The sequence below is a fragment of the Mesoplodon mirus genome, assembly GCF_964341445.2.
Source record: "Mesoplodon mirus genome assembly, chromosome: 15".
NCBI lineage: Eukaryota > Metazoa > Chordata > Mammalia > Artiodactyla > Ziphiidae > Mesoplodon > Mesoplodon mirus.
This window is the reverse complement of record NC_138991.1, coordinates 81,259,706-81,277,060: the sequence shown is the minus strand read 5'-3', so window position 1 is coordinate 81,277,060 and position 17,355 is coordinate 81,259,706. Positions and strand designations below refer to the sequence as shown.

The 17,355-nt window shown below is 42.7% G+C and overlaps 1 long non-coding RNA gene across 2 annotated transcripts in view; it reads left to right on the top strand.

Annotated features, from left to right (window-relative positions):
* LOC309817527 overlaps positions 1 to 16,417 on the top strand; it is an 80,902-nt gene extending 64,485 nt beyond the window's left edge. For both annotated transcript variants that reach the window (XR_014296137.1, XR_014296138.1), the window contains 2 exons: positions 9,142 to 9,237; positions 15,967 to 16,417. This is a non-coding gene — a long non-coding RNA (uncharacterized lncRNA). The remainder of the gene's footprint in view (positions 1 to 9,141; positions 9,238 to 15,966) is intronic.
* Positions 16,418 to 17,355: the final 938 nt, after the last annotated feature.

Sequence of the window (17,355 nt, the reverse complement as noted above, 5' to 3'; positions counted from 1 at the left end):
AGAGGGTAGAGGAAAGTTTTCCTTCCTCCCAGACAAACTCCAACAGCTCCTAAGTTTTCTCAAAAGATAAAAACAGGACTTAATGACTCCACGACACCTTCCAATCTAATGTTCCACAGATTAAAAAAAAATCATGATAGCATTACTTTTCAGTGATAACCTCTATTAAAATGTTCTTCTGGAGCAATATATTTATTTATATTTACAAACATTCCAACACTTATTCCGCAACTTCTCCCAGCCCAGCTAGACCTGTGGCTTTGGAGGATAAAAGGTCCCCTCAGCCTTTAGCCTTTCACCCAGTTGTTCTAGCCACAGAAATACACTTTCTTTAGGAAGTTGAAACCAGCGTGGAATATTACGGTTAGGTCACGGACAGAGGAAATGGGGACTGGGAGAAGAGATATTAAAGGTGGGAAGTATGTCCACCCAGGAATGAATGAAAGAATAAATTGATGAGGGAGTGTTTCAGGAAGGTACTGTAATTCTCTAGCCCATAGCCATTTTGACAAACATTGGAACAAGACCAATGCCCCCAAACACACACACACACACACACACACACACACACACACACACTCATACACTACCAGCAAATACTAATGGAGTATTTCTGGTTCTTAAGCACACCAGCCACTTTGCCAAGAAGCTGGTGGGCTGAACTATCCTGCCAACTCACAGAGAAAAAGCTAGCCATCTTAAGACTTGTATTTCCCACACAGCCACAAAGGTAGATATCTGGTTCTCACATAAGAAAAAAAAAAAAAAGCTCTATTGAATTCTCTGAATTCGGACTTCTCTGAATTAGGATGATAATTGCTTGAGAATTAACAATACCTCCAAAAATTACAGATTTGACATCAGATAATATTTTGATATCTAATTCATTTTGTCATGAATTCCAGCTCCTTTTTTATTTGGAAAGTTATATATCATGCAAGATTTATGCTCCTGCTGGCTATCTTTCAGTTTTTCAGAACACTTGGGTTTTTGAGTACCAAACAGGTGTAGTATTGAGAGAAAGAAAGCTTAAAAATAAATCAACAGGAAATAACATAATGCAGTTAGACTAGTAGCTTTTGCAGCCAGTTTATATAATATCTGCAATTAAGCTAGCGTTCTATGAACCATTAAAAGGGGAATAATAATCACGAGTCTCTTGAAAGAATATGTTCACAGTCTGATTATCTACGGGTCTGTTCTGTACGGAATATTTTCTGCTTCTCTGCTCCATGCTGATGAGTTTCATGCAGGGCAAATATTGACAGTGGATTCTTGTTATTCAATCTACATAAAGTAACACAGAGAAGAGTAATTTGCAAGCTACTGATACTGATTTTAGATACTCAGTTCAGTGAGAAGATGGCCGTAGGGCCACAATTGATTTAATAGGTTTGTGAGAACCCCTGATGCTGAAACACCACAATACTACAACTCCGACTGCTGTCATTATATTTCCCTCATCAAGGCCATCAAAATGTGGGTTTTCCCAAGGAAGTCTGGGATGGGCATCTGAAGTGTAGGAGATTGAAATTATTGGTCAGTCTGGGCTTGCCTGGTAAACACAATATGAGAAGAACACTTATGGAGTGTGATACAGGTTGGGGCCCCAACAGAAGCCAACCCCCAGGTGTAAGTATTCGTTTGGAAGCTGATCCCAGGAAGCCTCCATAGGGGAGGGGAGGAGCGAGACAAGGAAGGGAAGGAAGCTGCGTTAGTTTGGGTCCTCCAAGAAAGACAGGGTCAGACATGCACGAGATATATGGGGAAACCACCTGTGAGGTTAAAAATGCAGATGGAGGGGCTTCCCTGGTGGCGCAGTGGTTGAGAGTCCGCCTGCCGATGCAGGGGACGCGGGTTCATGCCCCGGTCCGGGAGGATCCAACATGCCACAGAGCGGCTGGGCCCGTGAGCCATGGCCGCTGAGCCTGCACGTCCGGAGCCTGTGCTCCACAACGGGAGAGGCCACAACAGTGAGAGGCCCGCATACCGCCAAAAAAAAAAAAAATGCAGATGGAGCAACACTATTTAAAATAGCCAAGATGGGGAAGCAACCTAGGGGTCCATCAACAGACGAATGGATAAAGAACATGTGGCATATACATACAATGAAATATTACTCAGCCATAAAAAAGAATGAAATATTGCCATTTGCAGCAACATGGATGGACCTAGAGATTATCATACTGAAGTGAGTCATTACTTACTTACATACTGAATGAAGTAAGACAAAGACCAATATCCTATGATATCACTTATATGTGGAATCTAAAAAACTGATACAAATGAACTTGCAAAACAGAAACAGAGTCACAGACATAGAAACAAATTTATGGTTACCAAAGGGAGGGGGGAGGGATAAATTAGGAGTCTGGGATTAACAGATACACACTATTATACATAAAATAGATAAACAATAAGGTCCTACTGTATAGCACAAGGACCTATATTCAACATCTTGTAATAACATATAGTGGAAAAGAATCTGAAAAAGAATATACAGATATAGAGACAGAGAGAGAGAGAAGAGAGTAACTGAATCACTTCGCTGTTCACCTGAAACTGACACAACATTGTAAATCAACATTACTTCAATTAAGAAAAAAATGCAGATGGAGCTGCAGGTATCACCCCTGTAGAGCAGAAGGAAGGAAGAAGTGTTGGATGGGAAAGTCTGAGACTGCGGTGAGTTCTAAGGACATTTTGGCAAAGCTAGTGGCAAGTCCCTGAGCCACAGTCAGCTGTCAGAGGAGCCCCGTGTCTCCCAAGACTGGGCCTGCCTCAGTTTCCTTGCTGTGCTGAGACCCTGGCAGCACACAGCCCATGGGAAGCATAGACGTGGAGCCAACACAGTGATGGATTTCAGAGCGCATTAGTGGGCCATGGGTCTTCCACACTGTCTGTGGTCAGAGATCTAAGAGGTGCATTTTCATGGATAACACAGAAGTCTGTTCAGAGTGGAGGGTAGGGAAAATTGAGCTTAAAACTACTGGTGAACTCTAGGAGGCTGTGTAGAATTCACATCAGAGATGTCACATCTAAGGGGTGAGAAAGCTGGGTATGTATTGGCTCTGGGTTATTCCCTAGGCATGAACTCCCCAACGCTTCCCACCCTGCCCTGCACAGAGGCCCAGCCTGCTCCTGAAGGGCTCACAGAAAGCCCTCAGGAAGAGTCCAACATGCTCATAGTCGGAATTAGGAAGCTGCCACTCATACAAAGCGAAGGGATACAGGTGGATCCTGGAAGTATCCTGTGTATCCCTACTAAGAAAAGAAGAACAGAAAGTACCAGCATTCCATAATCTGCCCCGGGCATCGTATGACTGGACGTCCTGCACTGTCGTCATCCAGGCAGGGTCAGCCCAGGACTCTGGGCGGTGCATACTGGTCACTCTCCTAGGTAAACGAGCCAACAGAGTTCAGAGCCACGACTCCAGTCACAGGGAGGCAACTGTCACCATCCAGTCCTTCATAATGTGGGCAGCTGGTCCCATAAAATAAACTATGGGGAGAAGAGCTTCCAAATAAATGTGCTTCACAGGGTCTGTCCAAGAGGGCAGACATACACTGGAACACCACTAATCGATTCCAGATTGCATTCAGGCCAAGCCTTAAACACAACTTAATAGGTCCAAACATCCACTACCGAACAACTGGAGGTGACACATGAGAGGATATCTTTTAGGTATATAGGTACATAGTTGGAGAGGAAAAGTTTTTCCTTTACCCTTCTAGGTTCTTTGGCTGATCTAATAATCAAATTGACATAAGACAGATTAACAGGAGAAAACAAAATTTTAGTTACATACATACACGGACCGCACAAGGATTATGAGACCCAAGGACGAGCCAGAAAGCGAAGTATATGCCATCGTGAGCTGACGAATGGGCTAGGGGCTCGGGGCTTTGAAAGGGAGGAGGGTGATTCACAGGATGATAAGAAAAGCAGAGCTTTGGTAATTAGATGTCTGCCCTGCCGTGGAGATGGGTCATTCAGATAAAAAGTTCTCTCTTGGTAATAGCTCTCTTTCTGGGCCAGGTCCCTATCTAAATTCTTTTAGGTAGTTTAGGGTGAAAGACTGTTTTTGTTTTTTTTCTTTGAATCTGCTGGATCTTGAATGCCTTCATCTCAAAACAGTTTTGGGGAGGCTCGTCCTGAAAACCTTCAGTTTCTTTAGGTGTATGTCTCATATATATGTGTATGTATATATATTTTTACATATATACAAATATATACATATACATATTTTACATATATGTATATATTTTAAGTATGTATATCTCTTTTAGGTATATATGTAAGATATACATATATCTATTTCATATATATATTTTAGGTATATGTATATATTTTAAGTGTATGTATCTCTTTTAGATATATATATCTAAGATATCTAATATATTAGATATATATATCTAAGATATTCATGTCTTTATATATTATATAATGTATTTTGCATATACATATACATATATTATATATTAAAATATTATATATATTATATATATTAGTTTGAGGACTGTACCAAATTTGGCCTGTCATAGTTTTCCTCTCTAAATTATAAAATTTATTTTTAAATACTCTGGTCAATAGAAACTAAACTAAAGGGAGTGGATTTCTAGGACGGAGGCGGCAGTGTGGAATGTTTCGTACCTGCCATGACTGAGGATGCTGAGGGTCTTCATGGAGTAGGGCCTGGAAGAGTCTGCACTTAAACTCTTTTTTTTCAAAATTTCATTTTGCCATATAACATACAGTAAGCTATGTTTTTTTTTAATGCTTTTTTTTTTAAATTTTTGGCCGCGTTGGCTCTTTGTTGCTGCACGCGGGCTTTCCCTGGCTTCAGTGAGCGGGGGCTACTCTTCCTTGTGGTGGGTGGGCTTCTCATTGCAGTGGCTTCTCTTGTTTACATGCCTAGAGCCTGTAGTTTAATTATGGTTGTCAGAAGCCACCCGATTTTAAATAGAAAGGGATTTACTACAGGGAGGTAGATGCCTACAAATCCATTGGGAGAAGCAGAAGGGCTCTTGGCTGAGTTTCCAGGAATGACTTCCAGAACAGCCCTCCCAAAGGGTCTGCTTCCTGGCCATGGTCAGCAAGCCACAGACCCTACCCTTGGTCCCTGGGCCACACAGGCTCTGAACTGACCTGATGTCAGGAAGCCATCACCACACCCTTACTGCCAAGAACATGTCCCTTCGGCTGTGACCCATCCTGATAAATGGGTCCCTCGTGGCCTGCCTTCTGAGAGCCTGGGACCTCTACTGCCGCAGTGGCTGGCCAGCTACGACTGCCGAGACCACATCTCTCTGCAGAAACATAAGAGGGAAAGATGGAGCTGGACAGTCTCTGTTTCACTTCTGCCTTCCAAGTACCGCAGGTGTCTCCTGGAAGTGCAAGGGAGTCTTTCAAATGTGGGCTTTGTCTTTCCAACCTCTAGCAATAAGGCTATCGAGGTGGAACGGAGTGGAGTGGAGTGGGCCAGACTGGAACATCTGCTCCGCTCTGCTTTCTTGCCCAGTGTCTTCATTTAGAGACTTCTTTCCCACAAAAGTAGAAATGGCTGATGGCAGCCCAGGTGCTACTCTTTCCAGGTAGGTCTGTTTTTAAAATGGTAGGAATTTTAATGGTGTGATGAAATAAAATTTATATTTTTAGACAGGACAAGAAAAAAATGAAACATCACATTCTCTCTCTGTGTTTGTTTGGGCCTCCTCGTCCCTCCCTAATGGGCAGTGTGCATCAGCATCACACATTAACCAGAGCTCCTCAAAGACGGGAATGCCTGCTCAACGGTAAAGGTCAATTTTTTTTTTCTTTTTTGTGAAGATCAATTTTTTTTTCTTTCTTCTGATGCTAACTTCTTAAAGGAAGAGTGTTTGGGACTTCCCTGGTGGTGCGGTGGTTAAGAATCTGCCTGCCAATGCAGGGGACACGGGTCCCAGCCCTGGTCCAGGAAGATCCCACATGCCGCAGAGCAGCTAAGCCTGTGCACCACAACTACTGAGCCTGCGCTCTAGAGCCCACGAGCCACAACTACTGAAGCCCACGTGCCTAGAGCCTGTGCTCCGCAACAAGAGAAGCCACTGCAATGAGAAGCCCGCACACCTCAAGGAAATGTAGCCCCCGCTCAGCACACCTAGAGAAAGCCCACGCGCAGCAACGAAGACCCAACGCAGCCAAAAATAAATTAATTAATTAAAAAAAAAAAGAGGATAACATTCGTTCCCAGCTCTGTAGGAGGTCATGGTGACTTGCTGGTGGCTTTGTATGTGCCTACCAGGACTGTGTGTCCTTGGTGAACTTTATATAAAATGTCAGTATGTCATTTTGATGTACCATCCTTTGTCTCAAAAATGAATATGGGGCTTCCCTGGTGGCTCAGTGGTTAAGAATCCGCCTGCCAATTCAGGGGACACGGGTTCCAGCCCTGGTCCGGGAAGATCCCACATGCCGCGGAGCAACTAAGCCCGTGCGCCACAACTACTGAGCGTGTGCTCTAGAGCCCTCATGCTACAACTACTGAAGCCTGCGCGCCAAAGCCCGTGCTCCACAATAAGAGAAGCCACTGCAATGAGAAGCCACTGCAATGAGAAGCCCACGCACCGCAACGAAGAGTAGCCCCCGCTCGCTGCAACCAGAGAAAGCCTGCGCACCACAACGAAGACCCAACGCAGCCAAAAATAAAAATAAATAAAATAAATAAATTTATTTAAAAAAATGTATATGACTGTGCCTTCGACTTCTAACAGGTGGAACAGTTCTCAGAGCTTTCTTAGAATCTCCGTCCCGGGTTATAATCCTCAGTTTGGCTCGAATAAAATTCTCTTTTTTTCTTCTTAACTTGATAGTTAATTGAATTTTCATTGACAAGTGGAAAGATAGCAAGGTACAGGATATTTATAAAATTATACCGTATTGGGAGAATGATGTGTGTGGCCATGCATGTGTGTTTGTGCATATAAATGTGTGTTTGTGCATGTGTGTGCACACATATATACCTGTACAAAACATATATACTTATATAAGACTATGCATATATCCACATACATAAATAAAAATATAACATAGAAAAAGTCTAGAAGGATATACACCATACACAGTAACAATGACTAATATGTTGGAGGTAGGAATAAGGGATAATGTGAGAGAGAAATGATTAATTTTCATAGCTTTGTTACATTTTAAAGTCATAAAGAATTTATATGACTTTTTGTAATATTTAATATTAAAATGTTATATGGGAAGGGTCATGGCAGGGTCTTCTAGGGTGCTGATCTGGGTGGTATCCACATATGTAAAAATTCACTACTCTATCTATCTATCTATCTAGATATAGATATAGATAGATATAAAGTTTGCATAGTTTACTATATGTAATATATTCTTCAATAAAACAAAGTTTAAAACTAACAAATGAATGATTTAAGTGAAATAGTAAAAGAATAATCTCAGACACTCACCAGGCGTAAAAGAACATGTGGCAGCCACATCTAAACAATAGCAAGTCATGTGACCCTAAGTAAGTCACGTGGCTTCTCAGAGAGTCAGTTTTACTCCTGTGCAAACCACATATTATAATAGTAGCTATCCCAGTGATACCATGAGAATTAAATGAGTTAATCTATTATATAAACTGCTTCTGAGTGCCTAGGCACACAATAGTAACTATGGAAAGGGTCCCTGTTCTTACCCATCAGAGTAATTGTGTTAGTTTCCTAGGGTGACCACAACAAATTACCACAAATTGGGTGGCTCAAACCAACAGAAGTGGATTCTCTCATAGTTTGAGAGTCCAGAATCCAAAATGAAGGTGTTGTCAGCAGGGTTGGTTCCTGTGAATACTCTGACGGAGAGCCTCTCATGCCTGTCTCTTAGTTTCTGGTGGCTGCTGGCAACCCTTGGCGTTCCTCGGCTTGTAGATGCCTCCCTCCAGTCTCTGCCTCTGTCTTCACATGAGCTTCTTCCCTGTGTGTCTGTCTCCCTATGTGTCCTCTCCTCTTCTTATAAGGATACTAGTTAGTGGATTTAAGGCCCACCCTAAAATCTAGAGTGACCTCATCTTGACTAACATCAAAAAAGACCCTGTGTCCAAATAAGGTCACCTTTTGTGGTTCTGGGTGGACCTGAATTTGGGGGTGACACTATCCAACCGACTGCAGTGAAGCATCACTATTCAGAGATGATAAACATTTAAAGGGCAGGGGGAGTATCTCATTCTCCCAAGAGGCTGCCTGCAATCAGAATCCCTGACTACCCAATATTTGTAGACTTCTATTTTATTGTTTTTAATACAAAATAAAGTGCCAAGTGAGGATAAATCACAAAACTCCTATGGCTATAATCCAGCCTGTTGTGTTGACAGCAATATTATCTGGCATAAATAAAATGAAACTTTTCCCCACAGTCAATAATAAACAAATATTATGAATCTCCCAAGTCTTGGGTAAACTCTCTATTGGCTTCCCTTGATTTTAATGCGCAAGACTGGCCTCTGTGATACTTGAGGTTGCTTTTTAAATGTGCCACTAGAGGGAGAAAAGGTTGTATGTTTGTTTTTGAAGCGCATATTGCAGGATAATGAGGTTTTCTTTGTGCAATTACTGTGAGTATGAGCTCCATGTGTGTGATTGCAGAGTAATTTCATCTTAATGTTGATGATGCATACTGCACTGCAGATCAAAGTGAAACAGGGTGAATCACAAGCTGTGTTCCTATTAAAAGCATATTGTTTGGACGGAGATGGGAATCTATAACAATTCAAATGCTTTCTTTAATCACTGAAGTTCAAATGCTGGCTTTAAAATTGGACTTTTGCAAAGTGAGGATGGGCATTGCATTACACACAAAATGGCTTCTAAAAAGAACTGTAGTATAGAAACTTGAGAAGATGGAAGATGCAATCAAAAAGCTTCAAGATTTGCTGTTTGGAGCCCAAGGTATGACCTCTCAGCTTTGCTTTTGTGCAAATGTGGGCACCAGGTAGCTAAGCAGTGGTCCAGCCCTGAGTAAAATAATAGCAATAATAATGATCACTTAGGTGGTACTTACTCTGTACCAGTGCTTTACATATATTAACTAATTTAACCTTCACAACAACCTTTTAAAGTATATATTCTATTATTATCCTCATCTTACAGATAAGGAAACTGAGACCTGTGTTTACAAAGGTAGTGAGCACTAAAGCTGACTGCAAGGTCTGGACTCTTAGCCACGATGCTCTGCAGCCTTTCAAGGTAAATGTACATGGTCCAAAGTCCCATCCATATGCTTTCATAATGTACTACATCACAACAAACCTATTGGAATTCCTGAAATTAAAAAACAAAAACAAAAACTGACAATGCCAAGTGCTGACAAGGATTTGGAGCAACTGGAACTCTCATACACTGTTGGTGATAATGCACAATGATTTGGCCCCTTAGAAAACAATTTGGCTATTTCTCTTGCAAAGTTAAATATACAATTAGCACATGATACAGACATCCCACTTCTAAGTACTTACCCGAGAAAAATAAAAATTTATGTCCACACAAAAATCCATAGGTGAATATTTATAGCTGCTTTATTTGTATTCATCCAAAACTAGAAACAATCGAAATGCCGCTCAACTGGTGAATGAAAAAAACTATTATGCATCCACATAAAAGAATACTACTCAGTAACAAAAAGGAATGAACTTGTACAAAAACAAAATCTCATATAAATTATGCTAAATGAAACAAACCAGACTCAAAAACCTACATTCTATTTGAGCATATTTATATGACAGTCTGGAAAAGACAAAATTATAAGAATAGAAAATGTACATTGATTGCCAAGAGCTAGAGGTGGGGGAAGAGTTGACTATAATGGGACAGTGTGAGGGAATTTTGGGGAGTGATGGAACTATTCTGTTTCTTGATTGCAGAGGGGTTAACACAACTATATTTGTTTGTCCAAACTCATAGATCCATACACTAGAAAGGATGAATTCTGCTGTATGTAAATTTAAAAGAAAAAAACAGGGACTTCCCTGGTGGTCCAGTGGTAAAGAATCCGCCTTACAATGCAGGGGACGCGGGTTCGATCCCTGTTTGGGGGATCTAGGATCCCACATGCCGCAGAACAACTAAGCCCGTGTACCACAACTACTGAGCTCACGCACCTCAAGTAGAGAGCCTGTGTGCCGCAAACTACAGAGCCCACACACTCTGGAACCTGTGCACCACAGCTAGAGAGAAGCCCGAGCGCCACAGTGAAAGATCCCACATGCCTCAGTGAAGATCCCGTGTGCTGCAACTAAGACCTGATGCAGCCAAAAATAAATTAAATAAATAAATAGATCTTTAAAAAGTAATAATAAAAGTAAAAATCAATATAAACCATAAGAGCAGGATTCAAATTCAGATTATCTGACCACAACATACTGCCTTTTCCAACGTGTCCTGGATGCGAATACTTGGGAATGCTACAATTCCTTGCAGCACCACTTTCTTCATCTGCAAAATGGAGACAGTAATACCCACATCACAGGGTTGCTAAAAGATCATGTCAGTGTCTAGAAAACAAAAGCCACATAAGGGATTTTAAAAGAGAGAATGTAATTACACAGATACTGGAGGAAAGCAAAAGGAAATACTAGGGTAGTAACTGCAGGAAGCAGCTACCTCCTTAGGGCCAGAGGAACAAAGGGAAGAAATCAGAGTTCTGACAGTTTCTAGGAGGAGGAGCCCCATGGATCTACACCCAGATCTTTAAAGAGGGTGGGCGTACCACAGCTGTGGCAGGTCCTTCTAAGGGGATATGAGGCAGGCTCTGGGAGAGCAGGATGAGGCTGAAAACTAGAGCTAACGAGTGTCCCTGGGGAAAGTGCTATGGTGGGACCACGCTGACAAGAATAGCAGCAAGACAGGAATAATGAAGTCTCCCTCCCCCTGCCCTGCTGAGCCCCACCTCCAGCCTTCCACTCTCCCTTAGAGCCTTTGCTTAGCAGAACCTGCCCAGAAGCCAGCTGACTAGGAGCCATGGAGTTCACCGGGCCGGGCATCCAAAGGTAGAGCATAGACTGGTGGGTCTGGAGCCGAGAGCCTAGCAACAGTCAGAGGCAGGTACTCAGCACCCACTTACTCACTCCCTCATTCATTCATTCCTCAAAAATGTGTTGAGGATCAAGTACTAAGCTAGAGAAGGCTCCCGTCCTTAAGGAGCTAAAACTAAATAAGAAAAAAGTCAAGCAAGCTAAGCAGTGGTCTCTGTGGGTACATTAGACTGGGTATTGCAATCTGACAGAGTACTGTTTCCATGGGGAAGTCACCTCCTCCTGGTATCCATTGTACAGAGCAGTAAAGCCGAAACAACATTGCTCTGTATGGCATTGAGACTGGCTGTCTGCCTGGGGAAAGAATATTCTGTGTGCTTTCCTGGTATCCCTGGGTCACTATGAGATGGGCAGGATCCGATAACTTGAGTTGCCTAGAAGGAGTCCTACATGGGGTTGTTAGTGCAACAAATCCTGTTGGCCAAATTTCTCTGGGATCCCAAGGGGTCAGGTCTCTCCTGAATTCCTCCCTGCTTCCTTAAACAAATTAATCTAAATGGTCCAGACCCCATTTTAAAACAAAGATGAAGTTCAGTTGCTTCTTGCCTATTACATACACAGATATTCATGTAGCAATCTTTTTGAAGGTATTGATTTGACTCAATTATCCAGCTTCAGGATTAATTTAAAAAAAATTTTTTGGAGTATAGTTGATTTACAATGTTGTGTTAGTTTCAGGTGTACAGCAAATTGAATCAGTTATACATATATATCCACTCTTTTTTTATTGTTGTTTTTTAAATTCTTTCCCCATATGGGCCATTACAGAGTACTGAGTAGAGTTCCCTGTGCTGTACAGCAGGTTCTTATTAGTTATCTATTTTATATATAGTAGTATGTATATGTCAATCCCAATCTCCCAATTTACCCCTCCCCCTGCCCCATCCCCTCATAACCATAAGTTGGTTTTCTATATCCATGACTCTACTTCTGTTTTGTAAATCAGTTCACTTGTACCCTGTTTTTTAGATTCCACATATAAGTGAAATCTTATGACATCTGTCTTTCTGTGTATGACTTAATTCACTCAGTATGACCATCTCTAGGTCCATCCATGTTGCTGCAGATGACATTATTTTGTTCTTTTTTTATGGCTGAGTAATATTCCATTGTATATATGTACCACATCTTCTTTAGTCAGGATTATTTTGATTGCTCTAGCTGACTTATGACTCCTGTAGGCAACATGTCTTCTGGCTTAGCAGCACCTCTTACAGTCAGAAGACCTTATTCCTCATCCCTGTGAATTACCTTCCAACTGAAAGCTGTCTCAGGCGCTGCTTTTAAGGAACCTGACCTAAGACATCAGTTATTTCTACAAGGTGTCAAAGTGAATCCTTAGAGGTGCCCCCAGAGGAGTTAGGTGCCGTCATCACCTGCTGTTGAGGGGTCCACTTCCATAAATGTCTCCACACTAAGTATGGCAGCACCAGACGTGCTCAGAGTTTACGATCCTCTGGAAGCTGGGCTCTGTGCAGGAAGCTGGGGAGCAGAGCACAATGCACAGGCCATCCTGGAACGGCTAGAAGGGCCTCCATCCTGGACGAGGTGCTTCCATCCTTGGGGGCCTGGGAATTGCTATCCACCTAACACATCAGGCCCAAACAAACTCGTTATGTTCCTGTGTGTGTCAAAGCCAAAGACTTAAATGTCAAGGGATGGGCTGCTTGAGCCCATGTGCTCAACCTGACTCCAAGTGCAGTTTTTGCCAAACAGAGTCGTTCTTCTTAGTGGTTTGCAGAGTGTAACACTCTGTACAGGAAATAACGTAAGTTTTGGAGCTAGTTCCGAAACGAACAATGGCTTACAAATCCCTTAACTCCTCCATGCCTCAGTATTCTCAACTGTAAAATAGGACAATAATACCCACATCACAGGCTCCATGTGAAAATTACAGTTAACCTGTGTGAAACAACCAACATGAGGCCTGGCCGGTCCTTTTTTATTTTTTTGATTTATTTGTTTTTGGCTGCGTTGCGTCTTTGTTGCTGCACGGCTGTCTCTAGTTGTGGCGAGCGGGGGCTACTCTTCATTGTGGTGTGCAGGCTTCTCATTGTGGTGGCTTCTCTTGTTGCAGAGCATGGGCTCTAGGCGCTTGGGCTTCATTAGTTGTGATGTACGGGCTCCATAGTTGTGATGTGTGGGCTCCATAGTTGTGGCTCATGGGCTCTAGAGTGCAGGCTCAGTAGTTGTGGCACACGGGCTTAGTTACTCCACAGCATGTGGGATCTTCTCGGATCAGGGCTTGAACCCATGTCCCCTGCAATGGCAGGTGGATTCTTAACCACTGCGCCACCAGGGAAGCCCCAAGGCCTGGTCCTTTTTAAGTGACGGCAACACAGGTTCTTATTAAGGGGTAGCAAGAATTGTCTTCACTCCTTTATCAGCTCTACCTGTTTTGTTACCATGTAATTGAGTGAAAATGTTGACGATACAACTGGCCTACAGTGCAGAGACACTTTGCTACACCGTCTGCCACTTGGGACTTCCTCCGTCTTATGTTGCTTCTTCTTTGTCCCCTCACCTTTCTTTGCCCCTTTTTCATCCCTCTTCTGTCTCCTTCTCTCATGTTCCCTTTTTATACCTTTCCCTGAGCTCTATCGTAATGTTAATAGAAAGATACTCTAATCCAACTTTTGGGATCACATGAAAGCATCACAGATCTGCCCCTTGTGCATTCAACCTGTGAAGGATGCTGTCCCCGCCCTGCCTGTATCCCTTTGGCACTCACCTTTCCATGCATGCTCTTCAAACACCTGGAGCACACTACAGTCTCCCCTTTGGCATGCTCAGTCCACCCACAGAACTGTCTGGAAGTGCTGAGGGCATACTCAGGAGCAGCTCTCAGCCAAAAAGAAATGAGAGTTGGAGGATAAATGTCCCAGTTTCCTTATCTCTTGGGTACATCAATTCTGAGGCATGTTTTCCGCAGTCTCCCAGATGATCCCAGCAGGACTGAGTCCCAGCCACTCACTGGAGAAGCAACCTGATCAAATAACACCCCTTGGATTGCCTTCCTCCCTGCCCATCTTACTTGCCAACTCCCCTGCTGCTGCATTCAAAGCCTTATCTCAGGTTCTGCTTGGAGGGACTGGGGGCAACTCAACAGAAGCCACCACCCTAACCTATGCAATGTCTTCAGTCTCAGGGTGGTCCATGCGCCCTCACTGTCATGATCTAAGAGCTGGGAACCAGGCAACTGGTACAAAAAAAGAGAAGAGATATATAGATTTGCTGCAGGACACCTGCTACCAGTTTTCTTTGTTTCAAATAGAAAACATGATTATAGTCATAACTCACTGGATATTATTAAATCTTTCTGGCTCCACAGGCATTTGTCACCCAGCATTATCTCTTTATTACTTAACCATAACAGTTTTTCAATTTCTCAGAAGACAGAGCAACAGTTCTGTGAACAATGGAGACAAAATTGGCTGATAGGGGAAACATACTGGGAGTACCAAGAGCTCACCAACAAAGGGTCATTAAAACATCTCCCTGGTACAGTTAAGAAAGAAAACCAACAAATTGTTCCATTTTGGCTGATGTGAGACAGATCGGTCGGGGGAAGAAAGAAGAGATTCCTTAGAAACATTCTCATTTTTCTACTCCCTAGCTCTGCAGCAATTAGATATCAGCCAGGAACACCTATTTTTCATTTATTCCCTTATGTATTTATCTCCGGCCAACATTCTCGCCTGAAATTGGAAAGCTGGGAAAGGTAAATTTTTTTTTGTCTACCGAGACACTTAACTCTAATGGTCAAATTTAAGTGACAGACAAACATTCCTCATGATGTAAATTTTTTTTTGTCTTCCGAGAAACTTAACTCTAATGAGTCAAATTTAAGTGACAGACAAACTTTCCTCATGATAAAAATAAGGCCCAAAGCTCCAGCACTGGGTGTACCTTGTTTTCAATTCATCAAGACCCTTGGTATTAGCAGAAGTGTAAGGATATAGTGATCAAGGACCTCTACTAGATGTGTTTGTTATGAATTTTTAAGGTTTCTATTTTTTAAATATAGAAAACCCACAGAGTAAAATCATTCATAATCTCTCATAATTATTTTATTTATTGGTAAAATAAATAAAACTAACTTCTCCTTCCCACCTCTCCAACCCCCTCCCCACGCCATGGGGGGCATTTCTCCCCTGTGATAGACACACCTCCAGCCCCTTTCTATGCCCATCAAGCATATTGACACTCACATATTTACATTCACCTACATACTGTTGAGAAATTTTTGTTTCTATCTACTGTATCATGGGCATCCTTCTAAGAAATCATGCATAAACCTATTGCATCCTTTTTAGTGGTTGTATGGTATTCCACTGTTTAGATCTTCATTTCCCAAAGTGGTACAGGAAAAGGGGGAGTGAGAGAACGGTCATGTTCCAGGTCTTGGGTGAGTTCCTGGGACTGGCTGCCAAGTGAGGGTCCTTGGCTTTGCACAGGAAAGAATTCTAGAGTGAGCCATAGTAAAGTGAAAGCAGGTTTATTTAGAGAGATACACATTCCATAGGCAGAATGTGGTCCATCTCAGAAGGTGAGAGTGGCCCCGGGTGTGTGGGTGGTTAGTTTTTATGGGCTGGGTAATTTCATACACTAAGGAGTGGGAGGATTATTCTCATTATCTATACTTTGGGGAAGGGGGCGGGGATTTCCAGGAATTGGGCCACACTTACTTTTTAGCCCTTTATGGTTGGCCTTGGAACTGTCATGGCACCAATGGGTGTGTCATTTAGATGGTAATCTATTACAATGAGCGTATAATGAGGCGTGAGGTCTCCTGGAGGTCAAATCTTCCACCATCTTGGGCGTAGTTGGTTCTAACCAGTTCTTGCTGTATCCTGTTTTTTAATTTTCTTTCTTTTTTTTTCAGTGGAAATAGTGGGGTTTTACTGAGTAGCAGGGCCTCGGCTAGCACCCAGTGTGCATGCGCCTAACCAGGGCGTTACTTGGAGAACTGCACCTGCGAGGACCCACTCCTTTGCCATCCTGCTCCGTGATCACGATAGCGTGCTAGCCCTTCTGGGGTGCCACCTTTCCTGTCGCCACTGTCCAAGACAGCCACCTAGCTGCCCAAGAAGACATCGTCGAAGGTCCAGAAGGACCCTGTGGGCAGAGGCATGTCCAGAGCCTGGAAACCAGACAAGCAGAGACGGATGCCACCCCGAGCAATCTGGATGACGTAGTCCTGGGCCGTGAGGTTAAACCAGACACCCCTGCCCCAACCAAGGAGGAAGGAGACTGGGCGGAGTGTTGGGATTTTCAAGCACTGGATGAGGTACTGAGGGAAAAGAGGAACAAGTGGAGATGAGGGATTTCTGCTCGGCTCACTAGGTAGGTATTCAGGGCCTTGTGTGGTCAGGCTCTGCTGTCTTCTCTAGCCTCTCCTCCTCATTCTTTTAATGGTTGTGGCTGCTCCCTTCCTTCTGGTCTCAAAAGGGTGTTCAGTGAGAACTGGTTCTCTGAGATGTGTTCACTATTTCTCATTTATGTGTGTGTGTGTGTGTGTGTGTGTGTGTGTGTGTGTGTGAATTATTCAAATTATAGGTTAATCCTATGCAGATTTACAAGGCATACTAATCTTTTAAAGATTTTAACGTATCCTGCAAGCTAATTTTTTAAAATTTCTGTCCAACACAGTAATCATAAATTTATTTGATCATAGAATCTTCTATTATGTGAATGTCCATTACTCTACTAGAAAGCATACCCTTGAAATATACATTGGGAAACATCCATTTAAAACCTCCTAGAGTTCATCTAAAGTTAGAGAAGTTCCCTTTGAGCCATGGGAATCAGAGAAAAAAAACATTGAGAAAGACTCGGGGTTGAACCACTCCAGGGCCGAATACCAAAGAGAAAATGAGGCTAAAAATCCACAAAGAGTGATTCACACACAAATGAGCTGTTGGCTGCCTCTGTGGTGTTCTGAGTTGTTTGAGAAGTGCCTGGTGTCCACACCTAGAGTCAGGGCAGAGTGCTGAGCATGAAGAATGGGCTGCTGGTTCTTTTCTGGTAGCTTTTTAAAAGTTGGGAACTGAAGATAGATTATGCCATCCCCAAATATGTCTCTTTGGAGGCATAAGGACTATTCTGAACAGCTTATTTTGAGAAACTGCAGACACAGGAGAAGCTCTAAAAACAGTATAAATTACCCCTTTATAAGGGAAATTTACATTACCAGGAAGAGAGCTACTATAACCAGAGATAACTTTTTGCTTGAGAGACTTAGAGCCATGGCAGGGCAACCTTTGTTTACTAA